Source organism: Scatophagus argus, chromosome 14, assembly GCF_020382885.2.
Source record: "Scatophagus argus isolate fScaArg1 chromosome 14, fScaArg1.pri, whole genome shotgun sequence".
Taxonomy (NCBI): Eukaryota; Metazoa; Chordata; class Actinopteri; family Scatophagidae; genus Scatophagus; species Scatophagus argus.
In genome coordinates, this window is record NC_058506.1 from 18520994 (window position 1) to 18544605 (window position 23612).

At 43.7% G+C, this 23612-nt stretch overlaps 2 long non-coding RNA genes across 2 annotated transcripts; one reads left to right on the forward strand and one right to left on the reverse strand.

Moving 5' to 3' along the window:
• Positions 1 to 17040: 17040 nt before the first annotated feature.
• LOC124070862 lies at positions 17041 to 19159 on the reverse strand. Its single transcript, XR_006845248.1, has 3 exons — positions 18914 to 19159; positions 18327 to 18448; positions 17041 to 18193 (listed from the first exon to the last, which is right to left on the reverse strand). It is a non-coding gene; the product is annotated as an uncharacterized LOC124070862 (long non-coding RNA).
• A 746-nt stretch (positions 19160 to 19905) lies between these two features.
• LOC124071032 lies at positions 19906 to 20778 on the forward strand. The gene is made up of 3 exons (XR_006845284.1): positions 19906 to 20064; positions 20136 to 20196; positions 20276 to 20778. It is a non-coding gene; the product is annotated as an uncharacterized LOC124071032 (long non-coding RNA).
• The last annotated feature ends 2834 nt before the right edge of the window (positions 20779 to 23612 follow it).

Here is a 23612-nt window from a genome sequence, read left to right on the forward strand (position 1 = left end):
AAAAATAAGCTCCTAAAAATCAATAAAGGGAGTTTCTATACCACTTATCAATGCAGGGCTATGGAGGGGGGTGGACGGGGTGGAGGGGTGCAGAGGGTTGCCAATCACACAATCACACACACTCACACCTGGGGGCAATGGAGATTAATTAGCCTAATGTGCATGTTTTTGGGACTGTGGGAGGAAGCTGGAGAACCCAGAGAAATCCAGGCAGGCACAGGAAGAGCATGCAAAGCATGCACAGACGGGCCCAGACCCAGACTCAAACCTGAAACCTTCTTGCTGTGAGGCGACAGTGCTAATCACTGCACCACGTGCCGCCCTGGTGAAATTCATCATGAGCTGCAGTGGTTTCTGTCTTGTCCTCTGAATTCAAACAGACAGGCACCACTCTGTCACTGTGCAAACAGTGCAGTGATTGTTGGCTAAAGAAAGAAAGGAAACTGCGCTTTTTTCATTCTATTTATTTTCACTTATCTTTTATTGCTTAAACCTTTCGTGTCTTAATTAAGGCTGCTTTTTAAGCCTCACTAATCAGTGGTATTTGGTATTATTTAACTTTGCATTTGCAGATATGATCGTTTTATACACACAAAGTTTAAATTAGTTTTGCGCAGAAACTTTCCTTGACCAGATTTCCCCAGAGGGAGGCTATGGCCAAGGTTCTCGAGCAGCTGTGTGCAAATTCATGTACCCGTGTTCCTGTGTGTCTTTGAGCCTCAGTGCAAATGAATGTATTGCTGTGTGCCCTCGCTGGGTTTGTTTTCACAATGCGAGCTGCATTAGGAGCAACACTCGCTATAACTGGCTCATGCTTTTTGCTGAGATTGCTGCATAATTCAGGCTTGCTGTCTTTGTTCAGTACTACCCATAAAAACAAGATCGTTAACTGGCTATGCTTCCGCTCTCTGCTGATAGAAACATCTTATTTGTAGTGTTTACATGATGTAGATGTCTCTGTTTGGTCATTAATTTTTCAGCACAGTGTCTACGCTCTCTGGTGCAGCCTTGATCCTCCATGCTTCATCGAACTGCCTGTCTTCAAGCCAGAGGGTAGCCGAGTCATCAGGCGCCTTGCGGTACTGAGACAGCATCTTTAAAGATGAGAGGTGAATGTGTACGTATGTGCACGCAGTATTGTACTGAATGCTTGTTTGTGGAAATGAATCCATATGTGTAACAGGTTGTGTTTATACTGTACCACGGAGCACGTGTGTGTATCGGTTCAAACATTATTAATCCCTGCAGGAGAATCATATCATTGCCGAGGCCAGAGTGAGAAAATTGTTAATTTATGGAGAATAACTCTCACACAGAAAGCCTGGCATCTCTGATATTACAAACCTCTGGTCTCATTTTGTGTGCTTAACAACAGGCAACTGCAACAATGTTCATTCATATTCATTTTTATTTACTTTTGTCTGAGGGGGATCGCAGTTTAAAATAAATCTAACCACCAGGTTTAAAGCAAAAACATTGCTGAAGTTGTAGACATTTTCAAAATATTCACTGCCATCTCTTCTAACACATCTTTTAACACATAGTTGTCACTGGTTTCCTCCTAATGACTGAGGGGTTAAGCTAACACACTGGGTTGAGGAAACACTGTGTGAGAAAGCTGCTTCACAAACTCTTATGTCTAAACTCTTACCTTACTGTATGTACATCCAGCCAGTAAGCTCCAGCTATCATCATGGGTTTGGCTGCAGTTTATGTACACATGTACCTCCTGCTTTGGAAGGAACATTAACCTCAAACGTGAGTTGTTGTGATACAGAATAACCTTTGTTATCGTCAGCAAACTTTGTCTATCTGTTGGGTGACGGGGGAAATATGCTGGGACCAAAATGCCAAATATTATCAGTTTCCCAACAGATAAAATGTCAGTTCTTTTTCTCAGAAATCAATTCCTTTTCATATCTCTAATTTTTTTTTTTAAATTTTAAAATTTTAGCCCACAACTGTAAATACATTTAAAACACACTGGTGACAGATCAACACTCAGTATCAACTGAAATTTACAGCATGTGGACAGAAAAGTGGTATTGGACCATCTCTGCATTGAATTTAAAATAGCATGTAAACTTGACTGACACTCAGAAACACACTAACTTACAGACGACTTAACTTACATCACATACACACTGGAGTCCTTCTTGTCCATAAGATGCCAAACTTCATGGGCTGAAACCGCAGAAGGGAACGTGAGCATAGTTACATTTGTCACAGCAGTAAACTTAAACATCACATCATTCATCCCATGTTTCCTGGCACAGACGTGTGCTAAACATTCACTTATGCCATGTGATTGGTCACGTGTGTGTGTGTGTGTGTGTGTGTGCATCTGGCTGTCTTAGCGGTGGTCTGTTTATCCTTTAGAGGTCAAAAGGCTGTTTGTAGTAATGGAGCTTTTTCTGGATGAAAAGACAGCAGCGTCGTGAGGAAACGTATTGATGAGAAAACCAATGGAACCGTTCATCTTTTCTGATTCATTGGCCCGTACATCAAAATTGGGAAGCCTGAGCGCTGATGGGGTCACACTGCCCTTTTTATGATATTGGACCCCCTCGTTCCAAAACACACACACACACACACACACACACACACACGAAGACCAAATGTGGAGGCACTTAAAAGTTTGATTATAAAACTCTACTGCTATATTTTACATTGACATTAAAGCACTGCTTACTACTGAAGTTCAGTTTTTTACTTTCTAACAAAATAGCTAATTTTTCAGGGTCTTCCAGCGCACCCCACACAACCATCTGCTGCCTCCACATGGTCCTGGAACAGCAACACTAAAGTTTGTCATTGAAAACAAAGCCTGAAACTGAGTGAGGAAACATGAGTACTTAAACATGTGCACCGGAAACAAAAAAGTTGCCTGGGCACTGAAAAAGGTGACAATGAACTTTTTTTTTTTTGATGTCTTATTCAATGGCATTCTAACACTAGCTAATATAAAGTATTATAATGTACATACAGTGTACAGCTGACATAGCTAACTTAACGTTTCTTCAGTGCAAAAACAACTCTTTTTCCCTATACAGGAGCTGCAATGCCAGTCTGAGGACCTTTTGATTTTGTCCAGAGACTGCTGAGAGTTCAGCTCCATAAGTCTATGTGAGAATGTGAAACTTTGAAAAAAGTTACAGCTACAAGTGAGAATACATAGAAGAATATTTATAACAGGACTGCAGCTCTGAAAATATATAATATGGCGATAATTAACTTAGTGGACACCACACATTTTCCAAGAGTTTTTTGCTCTGTGACCTTCACTTGCTTTGTCTTCCTTGTTCACCTTCTTTGTTGCTTTTCTTCTCACTCCTCTGCCTTCCCTGTCCTGTCTTCTCCACCAATTTGCTTCTATTTCTAGCTTTTTATTTTTAACATTCCCATCCACTGATTAACCTTACTTTATTCTGTTTCTTTTCTTTATGTCCTTTTCTTTCAGTTTCTTCTGTCTTCATTAGCCGTACCCTTTTCATTACCCCTTCCTTAATGCCTTCCCTTATCCATCCTATTGCTTTCTTATGGAAAGTGAGTGATTCGAGGAGGAAGGGATGGGGACAACAGCTGGTCTTCATCAGGAGGAAGAGGTGAGAGGTGAGTCAAAGCACTCACACGTTTCACATTCTGCCTCAAATTTGCATTCAAAAATAAAAAGGACAACAAGAATAAACTTGAAGAAAATAAATAAAATCAATTCTAAATAACTTCTTTGGCCCATCTAAATGGACAGGGAAAAGCCCTGCAGGTGTAACATCTTATCCACTCCCCTTTACTCTGCGAGGTGGATGAAAAAGTAAATGAACAAGAATCAGATGAAAAAGACAAATGGAAAGAGGACAGGTGGAGGTGAACGTAAATGAAATATTAGACTTCTGTCTATTTTTCTTTTTTTTTATTTGCTCCTGACATTTATATTCCAGGCTGTCCCTTCCCCTGTGTGTCACCAGATAGGAGCCGATGTGATATGTTTTAAAGGTCTCTCTCTCAGTGTGTCTCAGCAACAAAATTAGCGAGACGATGAAGGGTTCAGCATGATTTAACTCAAGGCCAGTGGAAGCTCACGTTGGCTCATGAACGATCCCTAAAAACAACTGATGAAGTGGGGAACAGCGAATTCACAGCTGAACAGTTTAGATGCATTACTGACATTTTATAATCTGTTAAAGTATATAAATCTGAAGAGAGCATTTCAAATTCACTTATACTGTCACCTCCTAATGAAATAACCTATGATAGTTTCATAAATCAAATCATGTTTGTAGAAGCTCTTTTAATGATTGATACGGCACAACTGTGACTACAGCACATCAGATCGAGACCGGCACACATCTACTCACCAGGGAAGAAGATCAGTCAGTCCTGAAGTGACCAACACGTGGAAACAAGCCAAAAGTCTGCTTGTACCTCAGCTGCTACTTGAAGTTGTTTGTGTGAAATAAAAAAAAAGGAAAATTTCAACAAGCCAAATTGTCAGCTATGAAAAGAGGTTGTCTGTCTGTAAACATGCTAGTGGATTAGCTCTTTCGAAGCAGAGCAAGCTCGGCTACTGACATGACTGACCTTGTGTTGTATTGCGTAACAAGGTTTAGAGCAAGAGATTTGGAGACCAAATAAAGCGATTGAATAATCTGAAAAGTAAATATAAATATTTAATGTGTTAGTGAATTCAGACAGACTGTCAGACTGTCTCTCTGTGCACTTGCAAGATAATTTGCATTTATCCAATGTTAAAAAAAGTCTGCTTTTCAATGCCTTTTTCTTTTGTATGTTATTCTCCATCGATGATGAGGAATAACAACAATCGTCCAAAGTCCCAGAAAACCATGTGTTATTGATGGCAGATGCTTAGAGGAGCAAAAACAAAGCCAGAAAAAAGAACTTCCCTCCTGTATTCATGAGTGTTACTTTATCTAAAAGAACACACCCAGATAAAGGCTGAACATTAAAGCGTGCTGAAAGAAAAAATGTTTCTATACATGCACACACACACATCCACACAAGAGAGCAAAATCACAAAATAAGCAAAAAGCCCTATCTGGAGCAACTCTAAATAGGACTTTGTGTGTTGCAGTTTTAGAGGTGAGTGGGAGGCAGAGCGACTCTGACTTGTACTTAGCAATCAAAAGGTCACACATTCAATGACATCCAATGTTTCCATTTGACAATCTTTTTTATTTCCTTGATGGAATTTGCCTGGAAAAGCTTTCTTTGAAATACAGAGACTTCCAAAACTTCTATTGTGCATAAAACCTGTCATGTATAGGACTCCATCTACACATTCATTTCCTGGTGCTTTCAGCTTCGTCTAAAAGGAAAAAGTATTCAAATCTTCTACTTAAATCACGTTCATTTTAGCACTGAACCAGGACTGGAACCATTAACATTCTGGTATAGGTGAAAATAAATGCTCTGACTTGTTTGTACTACTTGTAGTTTGTACTACTTAAAACAATCAGAATAGTCTAAGCCAAAGATGGGGCGGCAATGACCTTGCAAAATTGTGTTCGGTGGACTTGTTTGGTTGGAACATCTAGGGAGTTGAGCCCTGACATTTAAATGGCTAAACCCCTGCAAAAGGACCAAGCAGGCTTGGTTTATTGATCTCTCTACATGTGATCAATAAGGGAACAAAAGACAAAGTGAACAAACTTGGAGCCTGTGGGCAGATGGCATCTAACTAGAACTAGATGTGACATGTGCAGATCCATGATCTTTAGCTAGCTAATTTGCTAGCTAGCCTGTAAAAAAACAGTAGTAGTCAAATTTTGTTTGTTTACTGGTCAACAAGCTGCAGGACACAGTTAAACTGTAGTTAAACCGGGATTTTTTATGTGGGGGACAAAATGTACTGAAGTTTATAAAGTAAAAGCAACCACTATACAGAAAGGCCTGCTATCCCACAATGCCCTGTGAAGCATTTCTCTCACAAGGGGACAAAATATTCAGCTAATTCCTCCTGAAATTCACTTTCTCAGTACCGTCCCTGCAGCTTCCCTCCTTTTTCCCGACAAATGCTCCCCACATGGAGCTCTATATTGAGGGAAAATACAGTTAAGCTGAATGTCATTCTCTCTATATATATATTGACATCACTAGGGAAAATGTGACACACATGGCTCTTTTCTTGTGTCTCATTTTCACCCCTTCCATTGTTTCCTCTGCTCTCTCATGCAGAGAGCGCCATTAGGTGATAAAAGCAGAGAGTGGTTGAGAGGAAGGAGGGGAGGAAAGGAAGGACCACCAAAGGGATGTAGACATGGAGGTTGGAAGTATGTGAGGCAGGCACATATCAGGAGTATGAGGAGGATCTAACAGATAAAAATCCATTTGAGCTGAACTGGGGTTGGGAGGAAACTAACAATTTTCTGCATGAATCGGCCTGGCTCATCATGGCCGTCGGGGGGAAATGTGTCAGTAACATTGTGTGTGTGCATGTGTGTGTGATATGATAAACATTTGCTGCTGCTTTCCAGCCCTCACCCTCTCCAAACCTCAGGCTTCCGGCAGCTTCTCCTTCTGATCTTATGGTGCAAAGTGGACTCACACACTGTGTATAAGTGATTACATCAGGTGTCTCCCCCAGCACTGGGCTTCTTCTGAAACGAGGAGGAGATGTGATTAATTTGGCAGCTTCTTTTGAGGACATCATCCAGATCTGGCTGGCAGAGGAAACGACTGTGGGAGTGTGTTTACTCTTCCTTTTGGTTCATTTAACCACAGAAATGAAAGGAGGCAAACAATCTGTTTTGCTGACTTTACATGGTCACCCATGATGACTTCTCTGTGACTGGGAAAGGACGGTGACGCTTGTTCTGTGGATACCTTTTTAAAATGTGTTTAAATAATAAACATAGCAACTTCTGATGAACCTATATCAATTCTTTTCAATCCCACCCACTTCTGGTTCAAACATCACCCACTGCCAGGCCGAGCCTCACCCATTCTGAGTACAGATGCACATAACTTAGTCGATTGAAAAGATGCAGATTTGGTTAATGGTGCACTCACTCGTCCTACTAAAAATGGAGGTCAGCCATTATACTTTGAAGTTTAGTGACATTGACTGAGCTGTTGAACTAACTTGTCAAACTAACGATGGAATCCGCCTCACAACAGTTTTGTTTTTGAAGTCTCAGATGGAGAAGCAGATTATATTCACTAATGGGTTGACATTTCTGCTGAAAGAGATTTGTTTTTTCTCTCTGTTTTTATCTCTCAAGAAATTACCAGGCACACAAAGAGCTTTATAAATCTAAATTGAAAAATACAAAGATCACCAAACAAGAACTGCAATAGTCTCAAAACATCACCTTCATAGCATTTAGCCATTAAGGCACACGATTTTTCCTCCCTGGTCGTTTGGAAGCAGCTTTCTACCACTTGAGGCTGCATCTCCAGCCTTCTCCCTTAAATAGGTCAAAGGAGATGAGACAAATCTGTTGAATATCAGACCTCTTCATATACAGTTTCCAACTCCACCGTTTTTACAGATTGTTCCCAGAGCAGCAGTGCTGAAATTGGATGTATATGAGAATAAATAACCATTTGCAGATTTGTTTTCAATAGGGTAAACACATTCTGTCAGCAGAATGTCAGAGCCCACTGTGGCCCCCCGAATGTGCAGCAAAGCTATTTAAATTACACAAGAACCGCATCAGCCGAGGTACTCGCATACACAATCACACACACACAGCCTATAAAAACTCAGACATACACTGTCGTGACAGAATGAAAACCGCCATGGGGGCTTTAGCCCACTAAACTCCAGACTCCAACACATAAACACTCTCATTTAAGCTCAGGCATTAAGTCCAGGCAGTACTAAAGCTACCAGACAACAGATAAACAAAAGCAAATTAAAAGTGAGAGCCCCTTGCTGATACTAAATACCCCATAAACCTCCCTGAGCAACCTCTAACGTCTGCAATGATTATATGGCAGTCAGACTTAAAACAAGAGAGGGTGGGGGTAGACGGAGAGACAGTGGAAACAAAATTAGTGATATTTTGCTGGGAGACAATAGAAAGAATATAATGCTAGAAAAAACAAAGATCAAGTGAAAATAATGAGAAGAGGTCGTTTCTATTTGTGGCGACCAACGAATGATGTTCTTTTCCAACAAAAGCGAACGAGAACATCTGTCAGCGGCACTGTCAGTACAGACAGATGTTCATCAGCTCCTCTTAACCACATGCCATTGGGCTCTTTGGATGTGATGCATCTGTCATGCTGAGTGTCATACACTGCTTGCTATATTTGTTTTCTATTATTTGCATGTTCGTCCATCCATCGATTTTCATGCGTGTTTTGGACTGTTTTCAGCTATGATTGTTGTGGTTATTATTGTAGTTTGTTTTTAGTTGATTATATGTATGCCTTAGAAACGGCTGGATATGATTTTAGGCAGTGAATGCAACCTTTTGACTGACAGTTGCACTAGCCAATCGGCTGTTACAACAGGCTCTCAGACTGATTGATAGGAAGGCCAGGTAGCCGGATGTGTGTGCTTTTTCTAACAGATGCTGAGCGTGAGGATGAGGGCCGACCAGAGCCACCAGCAACAGTGTATTGGAGGCCTTTGGACACGTTGTGGCAGAAGCAGGAAACAAAGCAGATCTTCAGGCTAAATAAGGTGGAGAACGACTCGCGGTGGCTAGCTGGCGTGGTTGAAGGGACGGCACTAACACTGGAGAAGGACAAAGACTGAAGCATGGTCGTGAGCTCCCAGACTGTTAAAGAAAGTACATCCCCCTAACCAGTTACTATTCCTATCTGGTTTTTGAGCAATCAATGTTTTCTGCGTAACTTTGTGTTTGGGTTATTGAGTCAAAAAAGAGCTTAAATTACAGAATTTGGTGGTTTGTGATTGACACGTGGACATTGTAAATAAAGAAAACCACGCCTTTTACACATCATTCGGGCATCTTCATCATCATGGAAGACACCAGAATCTAGTGTGAGAAAGTATGCACTTCATCTTGTCTGCTGTGTGTGGCCAGCTTGAAGGCCTGTAGAAATACCAGAACAGCGATGCTTAAACCACCTTCTATTTCAAAGATCACCAGGGGTTTAACTTTCAGAAAAATTCTGATGTATAATTTAAAGTTTTGGCGAAGGGCAGCAGGATGACACCCTGTAAGGTCTAAGCCCAGCACCCACCTCCACTTCAACCGGTGGAGTTGTTTCTCGTTGTTCGATCATAATGATGGTGAGGCTGTAAGGTCTCGAGGACAGCACGCTGCCTGTCAAACCAGAGATAAAGGATCAGAGTCTGGTCTGATTCATCACCTCCTCTCACCCCTCCAACCCGACCGGCTCATTAACATCCTGGTTACAGATGGCCTCACTCGGCCACGGCCTCACACACACAGCAGCTTTCGCAATTATTCTTGCTCTGTCTTGTTCCTGTTTCTCTCTGGTGCCATTTGTTCTCTCACATTTCCCTTTATTTTTGCCTTCTTCCTTCTTTCCTCCACTTCCTGTCCACCTCGTTTCATCTTCTTCTGTCGTGCCACTGTATAACTCTGCTCTCTCTCTGCTTGAGTCAGCTTGTTAACGGTCTCATCACTTCATCACTCCCTTCTTCCTCTTCTTCAGTCACCCCTCTCACCTCTCAGTATCTAACCCCTCTATTGCCTCGTTCTCCATCCATCTAATTTTCCCTGGCCTCCAAAGCCTCACCTGTTTCCTGCCACTGCTATTAACCGTTCCTGCCACTGTCTCCTTGCATTAATGTTTCTCCCCTTTGTACATCTAAGAATGTGTCTTCCGACTGCTGTAACAGTCTCTGGTATATTTTACCAAGGATAAGCCTGGTGTCGGTGCATTTTTCTATGTACACATTCACTCAGAGATGCTTAAACCAACAATGAATTTACCACTTAAGCCACATTATGAATTTAGTTATTCCTCCATGTCCTCTCCATGACCACAAAGGATTTGGAAACACATAAGGAGTCATTATGTTACGTTGGAGAAACATCGTATTCAATCGTCAAGGCCAGTGTCATTTATATTGAAAACAACTCAGCATCTGTATTTCTGATTTCTCTTATTAGGCTCAGTCAGGGACACAGATATTGACAAACTGATTTGAAAAACGTTTGCCTCATCTTTCTTTGTTGAGCCAAACAAAATGTCCTGTTAGTATTTGACATGAATAATCAAGTGACTGTGCAGGCTAAGACTGGCTAACATTATTGCTGCAGATTTGTTTGGACATGGTCAACAGATAAAAGGAAAATTATTGTCACTTGTGATATATGAATGAAAGGAGAAACACGTGTGTAAAAGACAGACAAAGTGAATGGACAAATGAGATTTTCTCTAAAGGGACAATCTATAGTGTTTTAAGGTTATTTTTCTGCTTTGATGTGAAGCAATCTGCAAGTTAAGTTGTGTTCTCGAGCTTGCACAGCTCCTCCCGTGTCGTGATGGATCTCCTCTACATGCTTGATTCCCACTACATTCAAAACACATGCAGGTTAGATTAATTGCACACTCCGAATTACCTGTAGGTGCATGTTACTGTGAATGATTGTGTGTCAGGCCTGTGATAGACTGGAGACGTGTCCAGGGTGTGCCATGGGATTGACTCCAGACGCTTAGGTAGGAAGGTGTAGCAGCCTTAAGGTATGTGTTTCTGTGTTTGTACAAACTCTGCCCCAATATTTCCTTATCCCAGTGCTCTGCTTCCTGGAAAATATTATGCAGTAGATGATGGTTTCTGAGATCCCTGCACAGGGGAAACTGGGGACTGAACTGTGACAAGTGGATGACATACTCTAACTCTGGAATTGCCCAACTTGAAGATCCATTAGCTTCCATAATATCCATTATCCTTTCTGGAAAGCCCACCCAAAGGCTATGGTGTCGGAATGTTATGAATGATGTTTCTGCACAGAATCATCCATAAAGATAAAAATGCGTATTTGGATGTCAGACTTTTTGTTGTTGTTCAAATTTTACGGACTGAATGATGAAACACGGATCACCGAATAAAGTGAGTGAAATTTCTGCACAATAAAACATTTAACATAACATCATTTTGTCATGATGTCTTTGTTGAGACAGACAAATTGGAACGTCACTTTGGTCCCACTGTGGCTACTCTGCAGGGAAACAAATTCCATTTTGTGTCTGGCTCATTGATCTCTCCCTGCTCTAGTGTTTTCTGGCTTTAAATTACACTTTCCATTGGGTACGAATGGATATACGAAACAGAATATTGATGCCCAAAAGTTGACCCCAGTTGACTGACGTTCTCTATCTGCTCTGCTCACTCACTGCTTTACTCACCTGGTTCACTTTTCATTCAGATGTTTTCTGCAAGGGATTTATGTCAGCAGATGATAAACACTTTCTGTGCTTGACTTAAATATGAAACTTGAAAAACAATCAGAGAAGACAGAAGAGTTTGAAATAGAAAAGAGACACAAAGCTTAAAAAAGACACAAAAGCATGCCTACAAGCAGCTTTGCATATAGCTATTACCACATCCATTTCTTCTTACATCAAGCATTGCTGCGCCTAAATTATTTTTGAGTCCATTTTTTGCCTGGAAACTGCAATTGAGTGGAATAAAAATATGATATGAGGAAACCAAACCCCTCCAGGAGTTTCTCTCTTTCACTGAGGATAAATCACATGAAGGGGGAAAAAATAGACTAATCTCAGACTTCAGACACAATACATGACTGTGCCTTGGAACCCACTCACCAGGCAGCTTAAAGTTTACTTTTAGGGTTGCAATGTGCATAACATTATGTCAGCACTATTTATTCCCACAGCCAGGAGTCTGCGGTTTGTGTCCTCAGAAACAGTGCCTCAGCAGCTAATGTATAAATTAGAGCGAACAGGAGCCAGTGGATGAGCCAAGATAGGCACCCTGCTTGGGGTTATTTTTCATTCTATTTCAAATTTTGTTTTTTTCTCTGTCACTTGGCGGAAGTATACCAACAGTCATTTTTTGCACTTCTCCCCCTGCTGTGTCTATCTCTTTCAATTCAGCGTTGCAAGGTGATTTACATTTTGTTGCCAGTGATGCAATGCAGTGGCATTCTCAACAAGAAAGGTAGAGACGCACTTGTTATTTCCCGTGGAGAGGGTAAACATACACACAACTTCAAACATATCAAAACTGATCAAGCTCAAGGCAAGTAAAGTACAAAATTTTCCTTCAAAGTGTTGGTTTGGATTTGATGATTCAGATTTATTACAGTCATCTATGGAAAACAGGAAATAGTTCAGCAAAAATTGCAAGTGAAGCAACGCACAACCTGTTACCTGAACAACAGAGAAAGAATGCTGTTGTACACCTTCCTATTCCACAAAGGACACTCTGAATGTGGCCACCTAAGATTCCATGTTGAGCTCTTCACACAGGTGTGAATGCTATAAAAGCACTATACTCACTGTTTATCATTCTGGGAGGCGTGATCAGTGTAAATTTCAAACTTTATTTGCACATAAAAAAACCTGCTGCTTAAAATAATAACCAAACATTCAGAAACATCTGTTTTCGATCATTTCACCTTGCAAATCTTAACGAGTCCCAGTCACTCATAAACAGGAGTCACATTCACATGACCTTAATTATCATAAATCAGAACAACAGGACTGCCTCAGCCTATCAATAATCTCCCAGAACACAACGACAATGAAAATGTAATAAAGAGAAGATATAAACTGAGTTAATTTGATTTTCCCTGACTTGTTACAGCCCAATAAAGAGCTGACATATTAAAGATCATGGAGCAGGTCATGAACAACAAAAACTGTGTAAGATAACTGCAATAAGATGTTGTATTGTGTCCATCTTTACAGTTCTATCACGGTAAATTAGGTACAGCCAGCAACAACCAGCCTTTTTTCTTGGGGATGGAGTAGAAAATAACTGCTTTCATGTTTCTTGAGCCAATTATTGTGATTGGTTTTCTTCAGGTTTTTCTTCACGCTTTCTCTTCCTTTCTTGCAAGGTTCCATTCATTAACAGCATCCTGTTGCATCCCCAGTGTTTGAGTCCATATGTGTGAAAAAGGATTTGTTGTTGCAGTTTCCTGGTGGTGATGTCTGTCATGAGCACCCTGCTCAGACAAAACTGCTAAAGAAGTGATAGTGCCAACCTCCTACTGCCTGCAAATCAAATAAACTCCCCCCAACATCTGGAGTGGCATGCAAATAATATGATCAATATTCTGCACAGCATGCCACGTGTGCCTCAGCAACACCTTGCAGGATAATCAATACCCCCTGCACCCGCCTAAAACTCCCAAAAAAAATCCTCTTACTCTCCCTGCCAAATAAAAACTTGGAAAATAAAAACTTTGCGAGAAGCTGTAGCGTTGTTTCTCTCTGCGATGACAGATGGGGAGCCCAGCACAGATACCCTGTATGGCTGTGGTTAATTATGGTAGCGTACAGTATATCGCACGTATAAAACCCTCAAAGACGAGAGTTGGCTCTTCTCAGCAGCAAAAGGAAATAGCTGACGGGTGCATATGGTCTGATCACAGGGGACTGATTCTTTTTTCTGCGGCTGACATGATGTTCGCAGGGCTGATCTTACTATCTGTGCACCCATCCCTGGAATTCTCCACTGAAATTATAGGAAGTCTGGGAAAACCAAAAAATCAGCTTTGGAAATGTAGTTACACTGACTGGAAGAGTCTTTTCTCCTGAATGTGATGCACTCTCCTCAGTAGTTATAATATATGACTGTACAAGTCAGTGATAAGCAGAGCTGCAGATCTGAACTTGGACCCAACTGGGAGAGCATCATCTGTGAACTTGACTCTTAGCTCCAGGCTCCTGGCTTCCGACTTGGGAACAGAGACTCTTCCAGAGAGGCTTTCTAGATCTTCATCATGGTTTGCAGAGTTTCTCCCCACTGCTGCTTCAGTCTCCTGGCTGCTGGATGCTGTTTGAGGCACTGAACAAGGTTATGTGATTGGCCACCGCAGGCTGTGTTTCCCCAGATCAACTGAGGTCCACACCACCCACCCACACTCAGAATGAACAGTCAGAGAAAACAAGGCATTAACTACTTTACAGCACTTCAGCTTCTATTTCCTCAACAACTCTACTAACACCACTGCTAATAAATATATGATAATCCAAGCTGCTACAAATAGGTCATAACTAGTGTAAGCATTTTCCCACACGACAGCTGAGGCCCTTTTAAAATGGCTTCACTCTCACCTCCTCTGCTTCTGCCACATTCAGTGTGTCATAAAGCCTTTACTTCACATTTACAGCCTGCGACGGTGGGTCACAGCAGCGCAGATGCCTGCCAGAGGTCTGTGGTATGTGTGTGTGTGTCCCTGTTTGTGTGTGTGTGTGTGTTTCAGGCTTTGTGGAGGTGACACCCCGCAGCAGAGTCCAATGTGAACAGGAAAGGTGATTTGTTGACCGGGAGGAGAGAGATGGGAGCTTGCTAATAAAATGATGAGAACGTGTCACCTGTGGGACACACACACACACACACACACACACACACCAGGCAGCAGGAGCAGTGAAATCAACATATCATAGGTGTGGTGACAAGGTAAAAGGTGAGTGCAGGGTGACATCAGTGTCAGCTGACAGGACAAGCTGTGGAGTTGCTGTCACATGGGAGGTTTGAGAGAGCTAGGTGACAAATACACTGAGAAAGAGAGAGAGAGAGAGAGAAGGCAGCTCAGCGACAAAAGGTATGACGACTGTGTCCTCTGTTGTGTGACAGTGAACTGTCAGCACAACAGAGAGAAGATATAAATAGAACAGGACGAACAGAAAGGATGAAGTGATGGAGTAATGAGTGACAGAAGAATGGTGAAAGGCAAAAAAAAGAGTGGTAGATTGATAGGCAATAGAGGGATGGAGCAGTGGTGAGAAGGAGGAGTAAAGTATTGACGGGGATGAATTGAACATGGAAGGCTGAACTGGAAGGATGGAAGGATGCAGGAACATCCTAATGATTAACTTCCCTGACAATTAAACTTAGACATCATGACTAGCCTAACCGTAGGAAAACACTCCATTCACAACAGACCTCGTATCTGGTAAGGCTGTGTTTTCAGTTTCAAGAGTTAGTCAGCTGCATTTCCACAAGTGATTCAACAGGACTAAATATTTCTACATTTTTTTGGGCACATTATGTGCACCTGATGATTCTTCAGAACTCTGACTGAACTTATGCTTAACACCACAGAGTTCTGACAGGCTGAGGGTGGCGTTGCAAGTATGTTTTCTTGTTCTTTTTTAAACCATATCTCTTGCTCATGAAGATGATGGAGAAAAATGGGTGGATGAGTGTGGGATGGATAGATGTAGGGATAGACAGATGTGATGATAGAGAAATACAGGAATGACTGAAGAGGTGAAGAGACGACCTGATGGAGATGACTGAGAGATGAAGAAGAATGAACTCATAGATCCCTTCATTTCCTCATCCCTTCATTCCTCCATGTCCGTGTCCGTCCCTTCATCCATCTTCTAGCTCCGCTCCCACTTGAGTGGGACACTAGCTTCAGACCCCCTCACCCTCCCCTTGGTGATATGCATTCAGATTCAATACAAACCAGTCAGATGTGACATCATCTGTATTCACGCGACAATCGGCCTCCACCGCCCATGGCGGCGGTCCGGCGGCACCGTGTTGGGTGTGGCAGATTTGTCACTCAATTTGCAGCCTGAAGCCTAATGTGGCGGCTAAACTGTTACAGAATAGATGTTGACACAAAAGCGGCAGGTTCAGAAAACTGACATGACCGCGGGGAGTCGGCGGGAGGATGCCGGAGGAGCCGAGTAAGCAAATGTGACATGCCGTCGTATGTCAGCAACTCTGTGACACCAAGGAGGGAGTGTTGAGGGAAAGAAAGATGGAAGAGTGACTCTCATTCCCCCCTTGAGTTGTTCACACACACGTTTCACTTTTCTCTCATTTTTCTCTCTTTTTTCTCTCACGCTTTCCCTCCATCTTTTTAATCAGCAAGCTCAGATTCTACCTGTGCATTAGTAGAGGTAGGCTACAATAGCGACTGTAGTCACAGTGGTAGCAATCAGAGATAGCGGTAATAGTAACTCAATGGCCTAGAGGTTGGAGAAGCAGCTTGTGATCGGAGGGCTCGATTCCCCCACCGGACGGGCAGGAAAAATTTGGGTGTGGTGGAGTGACTAATGCTCCCCCCCTCCATTAGCCGGCTGATGTGCCCTTGAGCAAGGCACTTAACCCCCCAATATGCTCCCCGGGCGCTTGATGCTGCCCACTGCTCCCTTGTGTGTTTCACTGCATGTAATTTGCCGGGTGTTGCATGTGTGTGTTCAACTCAGGATGGGTCAAATGCAGAAGACGAATTCAGTGTGTGTATGTAAAAATATATATACTGTCAATAAAGCTGATTCTTCTTTTTCTTCATAATCCTAATAGTAATTTAAAGGAAAGTTCTTCAAACTGAACATTGTTGTTTACTGTAATCCGATCTGTGAAAAACAGCAGATGTGTCACTGCGCACCGTCTGTTTCTCAAAGTTTTTGGCAGCTGTGAGAAATGATCTCATGCCTGGTCAGATAAATCACTTGAGCTTGTTTGCCAAATTTATGTTAAGAATACTTTAAAATAATAACAATAATAATAATGAAAAAAACATAATGGAGTGCCAGAGGCAGAAGGAGCCTGCTTTAAATCATCCACAATAATTCTTAAGAGCACAGGTGAATGGGAGTGGGAAGTTAATTAAATGCATCATATTTATTGTGTGTGTGTGTGCACGCATGCTGGATGTGTACAGTAAAGTAATATGGTCCTCATCTGCAGTAAGGCCAAGCAGTAATTGGGTCCTAATGACTCTCAAGAAAATTTAATAAGAGCAAGGAAAAGATGAGGAAAAAACTGTTTAGGCATATTAGAGAATAAAAAAGACAAGCAGAGAGAAAGAGGGAAGGGAGATGAATAGAAGAGAAGGAAGACAGGTGGAGGGAGAGGATTATATCGACCTGATGAGGGAGGCGGTTTGGGATTCAGACAGATTTAACCTCTTCTCGTCTCGCTCCTCACTGCCCTCCTCTGCTGTTTACACAGAACATTTCCAGACATTTTCCCTCTTTTCTTTCCTGTACCAGAAAAGTCCCCCACTCGCTCTTATTTTTGCATTTCAATCTGTCCTTGACTCGTCAGCTAATTAGTTTTGGAGTAATTACCTGCTTCAGCGCTTTGTAATAGCTTCTCTTTTCGTTAAACCCCCCACGCAGCAGAGGTACAGTGGGAGAAAAGGCTCTCACATCATGATTGCATCTTTGTTTATTGACATTTTATTACTGACATTACATTTTATTTGCTATCTCCTGACTATTTTCTCCATTAATCAACTGATTGTTTTGTTTGTAAAAATCCTGAAAATAGTGAGAAATGTGGACACTTTCACAATGTTTAGTAGTACTGTGCTTACGTGTATTTGGTTACTTTCCACTACTTCATGTTCCCCTGTGACAATATGCATGATTAAAAACTTGAGTAAGTGTTTTTAAATTTGTTTTCGGGAAATGATTCTGTTCAGATGTGCTTTCCAACCTGCTGTATTGTCAAAGCAGACAAAAACTCAGCTGAAAGCACACGTGGACTCTGCATTTGTGGCAGGATGAGAATCAAATCTTTTCCTTCCTTTTCATATCTGCTCGAGTCCCGACTTGTGTTTTCTCTCCAAAGCTGAACATACACAGAAACTCATTCCCTGTCTCTCCTTTTCTTCTCCTCCTGACTCACAGCGATTGTATTTTCCTCATTCAGCGGTGCATTCACAGTCAAACAGATGACATGCATTGTGTGTGTCTGACTGGCACTTGAACAAACACTGCTGGCAGCGGTGTGTGTGTGTGTGTGTGTGTGTTCATAAATTGGCACTCAGGGTGTCAGCACTCTGGCACTGAAATGGACTCTCGGTGAATTCGGGGGGTTCGTAGCTGCTGTTCATTTATTCAGAGCATCAGGCTGAGTGTTAGGAGAGGGAGAGGCAGAGCAGAGAAACCAGCAAGAAACTGCTCCATACTGTGAAAGCTGGTATGACTGGAAGTCAAGAGGAAAGGTATTGTTTAAAGCTGCAAACAAGCTCTTGATGAGGTGTCTTCTCAGAGCTGCGTGGGCGTGTTCGCACTGCTCTTGACTGGCATCTCCCCGGTTCTCCTCTTAGCGTTGTTGTACCTGTTGGAGAGGGAAACCTGCACCTAAATAACAGTGAGAGTAATTGGAAACACCCATGAGCGTGTGCAGGCCATAAATGTGTACATTGAACATTTCCATCCTGTCCTCACTCCAAACGTGTCGAATACGGCACCTTTAAAGTAAAACGCTGTAGGCAGCGTTGTATAAAGAGTGAGAAAAACCACGCTGTGGCTCAAGTGGGCAGATGTCTGCTTCAGGAGACCATGGCTCAAGTCCAACATGTAGGGATCTTTTCTGTAATGAGGAGTGAAAAGATTTTTTGTTTGTTTGTTTCTCAGTCAAAATGAATAAACTGACTGTAATCTGTGGTCCTGCAAAGAAAACTGAACAGACATATTTAATAGAAGATAGATTTTTTTGTGGACTGTTCCTTTAAAAATGACTCTGTGAGTGCAGCTTTACTTTGCAGAGCTGGAAGGTATCACAGTTAAAACCCTGCCAGACATTGTTAACTTTCTGTTTGGTGACAGATCAGCGCGTCCTAATTTCAGTAACAGACTCCCTGTTTACTCCTGGCTCCTCTCTTTCCCCCTCGTTATCTTGCCTCCTCCTCCTCCTCCTCCTCCTCCTCCTCCTCACAGTAAAGAAAGAGGTCGCCATCTGTGGCAGCACTAAGGCCAAGTCAGACACCTCATCTATTAATCAGAGCTACATTCACCACACCAGAACATAATGTGAGTAAATATTTAAAAAGCTCACCGTATGTCAGTTTGTGCCAGAGTCTCCTCCGCTGAACTGTGGACGTGAACAACTTGTAGGTGTCTTCGAAAATCAAGTAAGCAAACAGGTGATAACAAGCTGCGTGTAGAGAGCAGCACCTGGAGATAAGTGACGATCAACAGGAGACCAACAGTGCAGGAAGAAGAACAAGTGCAGTCAAACAATGACTGATTGACTAATGAAAGAACACAAGCAGAGGTTTCTTTTCTGGAAAATTCAAGTGATTTTTGATATGTGGAATTTAATGTATGCTCTGTCTCCCCTGTGGGACTCTCAGATGATGAGAATTAGCTCTGCTCTGATTGGTCCAGCTTGACTCTCAGCCATTCAGATCACAATCAGCTGAGTGATGAATGTGTTTGTGTCCATATTTTCCTTGTTCTGCTTTGTGAGGGTGATCTCTGCAGGACTGAAATCCAGTTTTTTGTTTTGGTAAGAGGACATTCCCACCAGTTGGTGACCTTGTGTCACCACAAGACAGTCCCAAGTTCTCAGGCTCGTGCTATTCACCTGTGCACACCTTATATACACTGAGCAGACTTGGAATAAACTGCTGAGGAGGAGCACATCAGAGAAATAGGACACAGCTGTTGCTGCTCAACGCAAAACCAAACAACTAAACATTCCCATGTGGTGGAATTTCTCCTCTCATGGACCCTGAGGTTTCTCCTCACGCCCTGAGGTCGTCCACTTGTCACACAGCCACTTCAGTAATGTGTTATGATTGACTGCGATCCTTCCTGTGCTCTGCTGGGAAAATGCTGCCGTAATCCCTTCAACATGTTAAACATCCAATAAAATGCTGACCTTTTTAAGAGCGCCTGATTGCTTGACATTTGCAGTGACAAGTAAACTTGTTGCTGTGCTGTTACAGGGCAGATGTAAAGGAAAATCAATGTCGCATGTGTGGCAGGACGCAATCGGTGGTCCGATCAGTTTCAGCTGGGTTGGGATGTTGGCCAATCATTGTGGGAGGAGACTGCTTAAAAGCGGGTAGAGAGCACCTGTCTTCCTCTTTTGGCTTGTCAGAGGCTGGGTCGTAGTACTTCCTGGCATTCCCCCAGTTCCGTCCTGGCGTGGTGGTAGAGGCCATTGGGGGTGCGTTATGCTCCACTGATTGCTCGCTGCGGGTAGGTGTGTTGTTCTCTGGTGTCCTCCTATTTGGCGTTGTACTTGTGGCAACTTGTGCATTTGTTTGCAGGTTGTTTCTGTGCGGCGTTTATTCCTCTCCTCCACGCTGTGTCGTCCAGGACGCCTGATTGGTATGTAAGCTAGCGCTTTGGTCCCTCCTCCAGCCACTTCTGAGTTGTTTATGCTGTATGATTATGATTACGATTGTAGGGGGAAGTGTAATCCAGCTGCTGCGCAGTGTCGGCCGATCGCGAGGGAAACCACTGCTGCTTTGCCGGGGATTGTTGGCTGCAACCGCGGCTAACAGCTTTGCCTCATACCGGAGATCGTTGGCTGTAACAGCGACTAACTGCTCTGCCTCATACCGGAGATCGTCGTTGGTGACAGAGATTGCCCGCTTCCGCTTTGCGCTGGATACGGCGTGCCGTCAGCGGGATTAACTGTTTGTCTCGCCTTGGGCTCGATTGTTTCGCCCCGGGCCTGCGCCGTCCCACTGCAGCCGGCTTGGCTTCTGGCTGGCCGTTTGGCTGGTTGGAGCTTCTCCCTGCGGTGTAGCCGATATACATCCATATGTATATGTTTGCGTGCACTATTGTGTGCGTGTGTGTGTGTATGGCGACGAGTGAGTAGCGGGATATTATTCTGGTGTGTGTGTATGTGTTTATAGTTTCGTTTTTTCCTTTTCGTTTGTTTTGTTTTCTTGGTTAGTGGTTGTTTGTTTTTCTTTTTATAACCTGTGGTTTTTGTGGTTTCCCCCATTCAGGTGCTGAACCTACGGTGGTGGATGGTCCTGGTGGCGGTGTCCCTTTTGTGTTTTGCACGTCGGGTGGATTTTGTTGTCCCAGTTTTGGTTTGCTTCACGTGTGGTGTTCCAGGGGTTTTCTTGTTTTTTTATTATTATTGTCTGGATCAAGCCCAGGAGGTTCAGCCCTGATTGGTGTTTTTTTGTATTTGAGTGACAGGTTTGTGTGTTTTGAATTCATGTATTTTTAGTGTCTGGTTTCTTTAATCTTATTGTAAATAAAATTATTAATTTTACAAGCTACGGTCTCTGCCTCAGCTGTGGACGAACCTGAAGTCTATCTAGTCTTGGGGAGTTAGTCCCCTGGAAAGAGTTCCCTGGGTGAAATTCCCAGGGTGGCGTTGTCTGGCAACTGGTATTGATATCCATAGCTCTTTTTCTCTAGCACGCGGAGGTCTCGCGCCCCCTCGCGCCGCCACAATCTGGCGTTGTCGGCAGGATGTCACAGTTGGAGAGCAGAGACGTATGCTTCGTTTAGGTTTGTTGTGTTTTTTTCCCATTTGTTTTGATTATTAGTGTTTAACCTGTGTTTCTCTTTTTTTTTGTTTTTTTCTTCTCCTGTGTTTTCTCTTGAGGCAAAGCAGCAGTTGGTTTTGTGGATCGACGACGACGCCCATTCCCTTTTCTCCGGGTTTCACCTTCACGGTAGGAGAAGTTGTAGTTGATAGAGGTGTAGTGATGGAGACAGAGTTGCAGGAACTGAGGGATTTAGTTGCCCAACTGAGAACAGATAACGAGAGGCTGAGGCAGGAGCAGGTCGCAGCCGTGCCTGGCTCTAGTATAGCATCGTCGGCCCCAGTTCCATCCACTGTTTCTTCCACTCTCGGTGCTCCTTTAACGGAGAGACTGATTTTTGTGCCCCGGGACAGAAAATGTCCTATATTTAGGGGAAAATCAGGCATAGGGCTAACAGAGTGGCTGGAGGAGGTCCAAGCCTGTATGAGAGCTCGCCATTTGTCAGTCCCTGATCAGGCCTTCTTTTTGTTCGACCATTTGGAGGGAGAGGCACGGGAGGAAATTAAATATCGCCCCAGTGAGGAGCGTACCGACCCAGTTAAGATCATTGCAGTGTTACAGGAGTTATATGGCTGTGCCGAGTCATATGTGGCGTTACAAGAGGCCTTTTTCTCCCGCCGGCAGCAGGAGGGAGAGACTCTGTTAGAGTTTTCACTTGCCTTAATGGGCCTGATGACATCGGTGAAGCAGCATGCACCGGGTGGCATCCCCAATGCAGAGGTTTTGCTACGCGATCAGTTTGTGGAGCATGTGCTAGATGGGTCGCTTCGTCGAGAGTTGAAGCAGTTGGTACGTCGACAGCCCACCGCTACCTTGCTGGACGCCAGGAGTGAGGCGATCCGGTGGGAGCGTGAGGGTTTACCTGGAGGTGTTAGAGGCCGCAGCCATTCTGTTCCTTCTGTCTTTGGTGCTCAGTGTGTGGTCCAGGGCAGTTGTCAGGTAGGCCTTAGTTCCTCTCAAGCCTCTGAGCTGCATGAGGTTAGGGAGATGCTCAAGTTGCAGCAAGAGCAGTTGAATCAACTGACTCAGAGCATTTCCCGGTTGTCGGGCTTCCAACAGCATAGCCGAACAGCTTCCCGTGGTCCTATAATTTGTAGGCGATGTCAGCAGCCAGGTCACATTGCCAGGGAGTGTACTGGAGCTCAGGTGTCGACATGCATTCCGCCGCCTTTGTCAGACACTCAGCAGCATAGCCGAAAAGCTTTTCATGGCCCTATAATCTGTAGGCGATGTCAGCAACCAGGTCACATCGCCAGGGAGTGTGGTGGAGTTCGGGTTTCTACTTGCACCCAGTCTTCTCTGCCAGCCCCTCCCCAAGATAGGCCATTCAACTCTGCCCGGGTGCCGGAAAACTAGCACCCGCCGAACTGCAGAGCCACAGTTCGGAGGGGGCAGCCACCGGCTCAGGTTTAGAGGCACGTGACGTGGAAGTGTCCAAGCTCATGTCGTCTTGTCCTCATTTAGGTGTGAGTATGGGAGGGGTAGTGGTCTCTTGCTTGGTGGATACCGGGTCAATGGTGTCAACCATTACTGAGTCCCTCTTTCGTCAGCAGTTTGAGCCCTGGGGTCAGGAGCGGCTTAAATCCTGTCACTGGCTACAGCTTAGAGCAGCCAATGGTTTGGCCATCCCTTACATTGGATATTTGGAGCTGGATGTGGAGCTTTGTGGCAAGCACCTGCCAGCTTGTGGGATTTTGGTGGTCAAGGACCCCCCGGGGGGTGTGTCTCCACAGGCGTCTGGGGTTCTTGGGATGAATGTCATCCGCCGGTGTTATGTGGAACTTTTTGGGCAGCATGGCCTGGCTCTGTTTGATCTGCCGGTGGTGGCAGAGGCCCCCAAGTTTATCATGCAAGCCCTTCAATGGTGTCATGATGCCAGTGTCATGGCTGGTCGAGGAATGGGGAGAGTCAAGGTCCGTGGAAAGAGGGTTTGTTGTATCCCAGGTGGTGTGATGAAGGTCATCGCGGCCACATGCTCAAGGCAGTACTCTGGGACTACCGTGCTGTTTGAGCCCCTTGACTCCGGCCTGCCTGCTGGGCTCCTTGCTTCCCCTGCCCTGGTGCCGGTGGTACGTGGCACGGCCTACATTCCCATTGTGAATGTAGGATCTTCAGATATGTTGCTCCATCCCCGTGCTGTTATTGGGACTCTACAGGAGGTACATGTGGCAAGTTTACCAGCTGGTGTCATTGAGGTTCCACCTGTGGTGGCCACAATGGCTTCCCAAT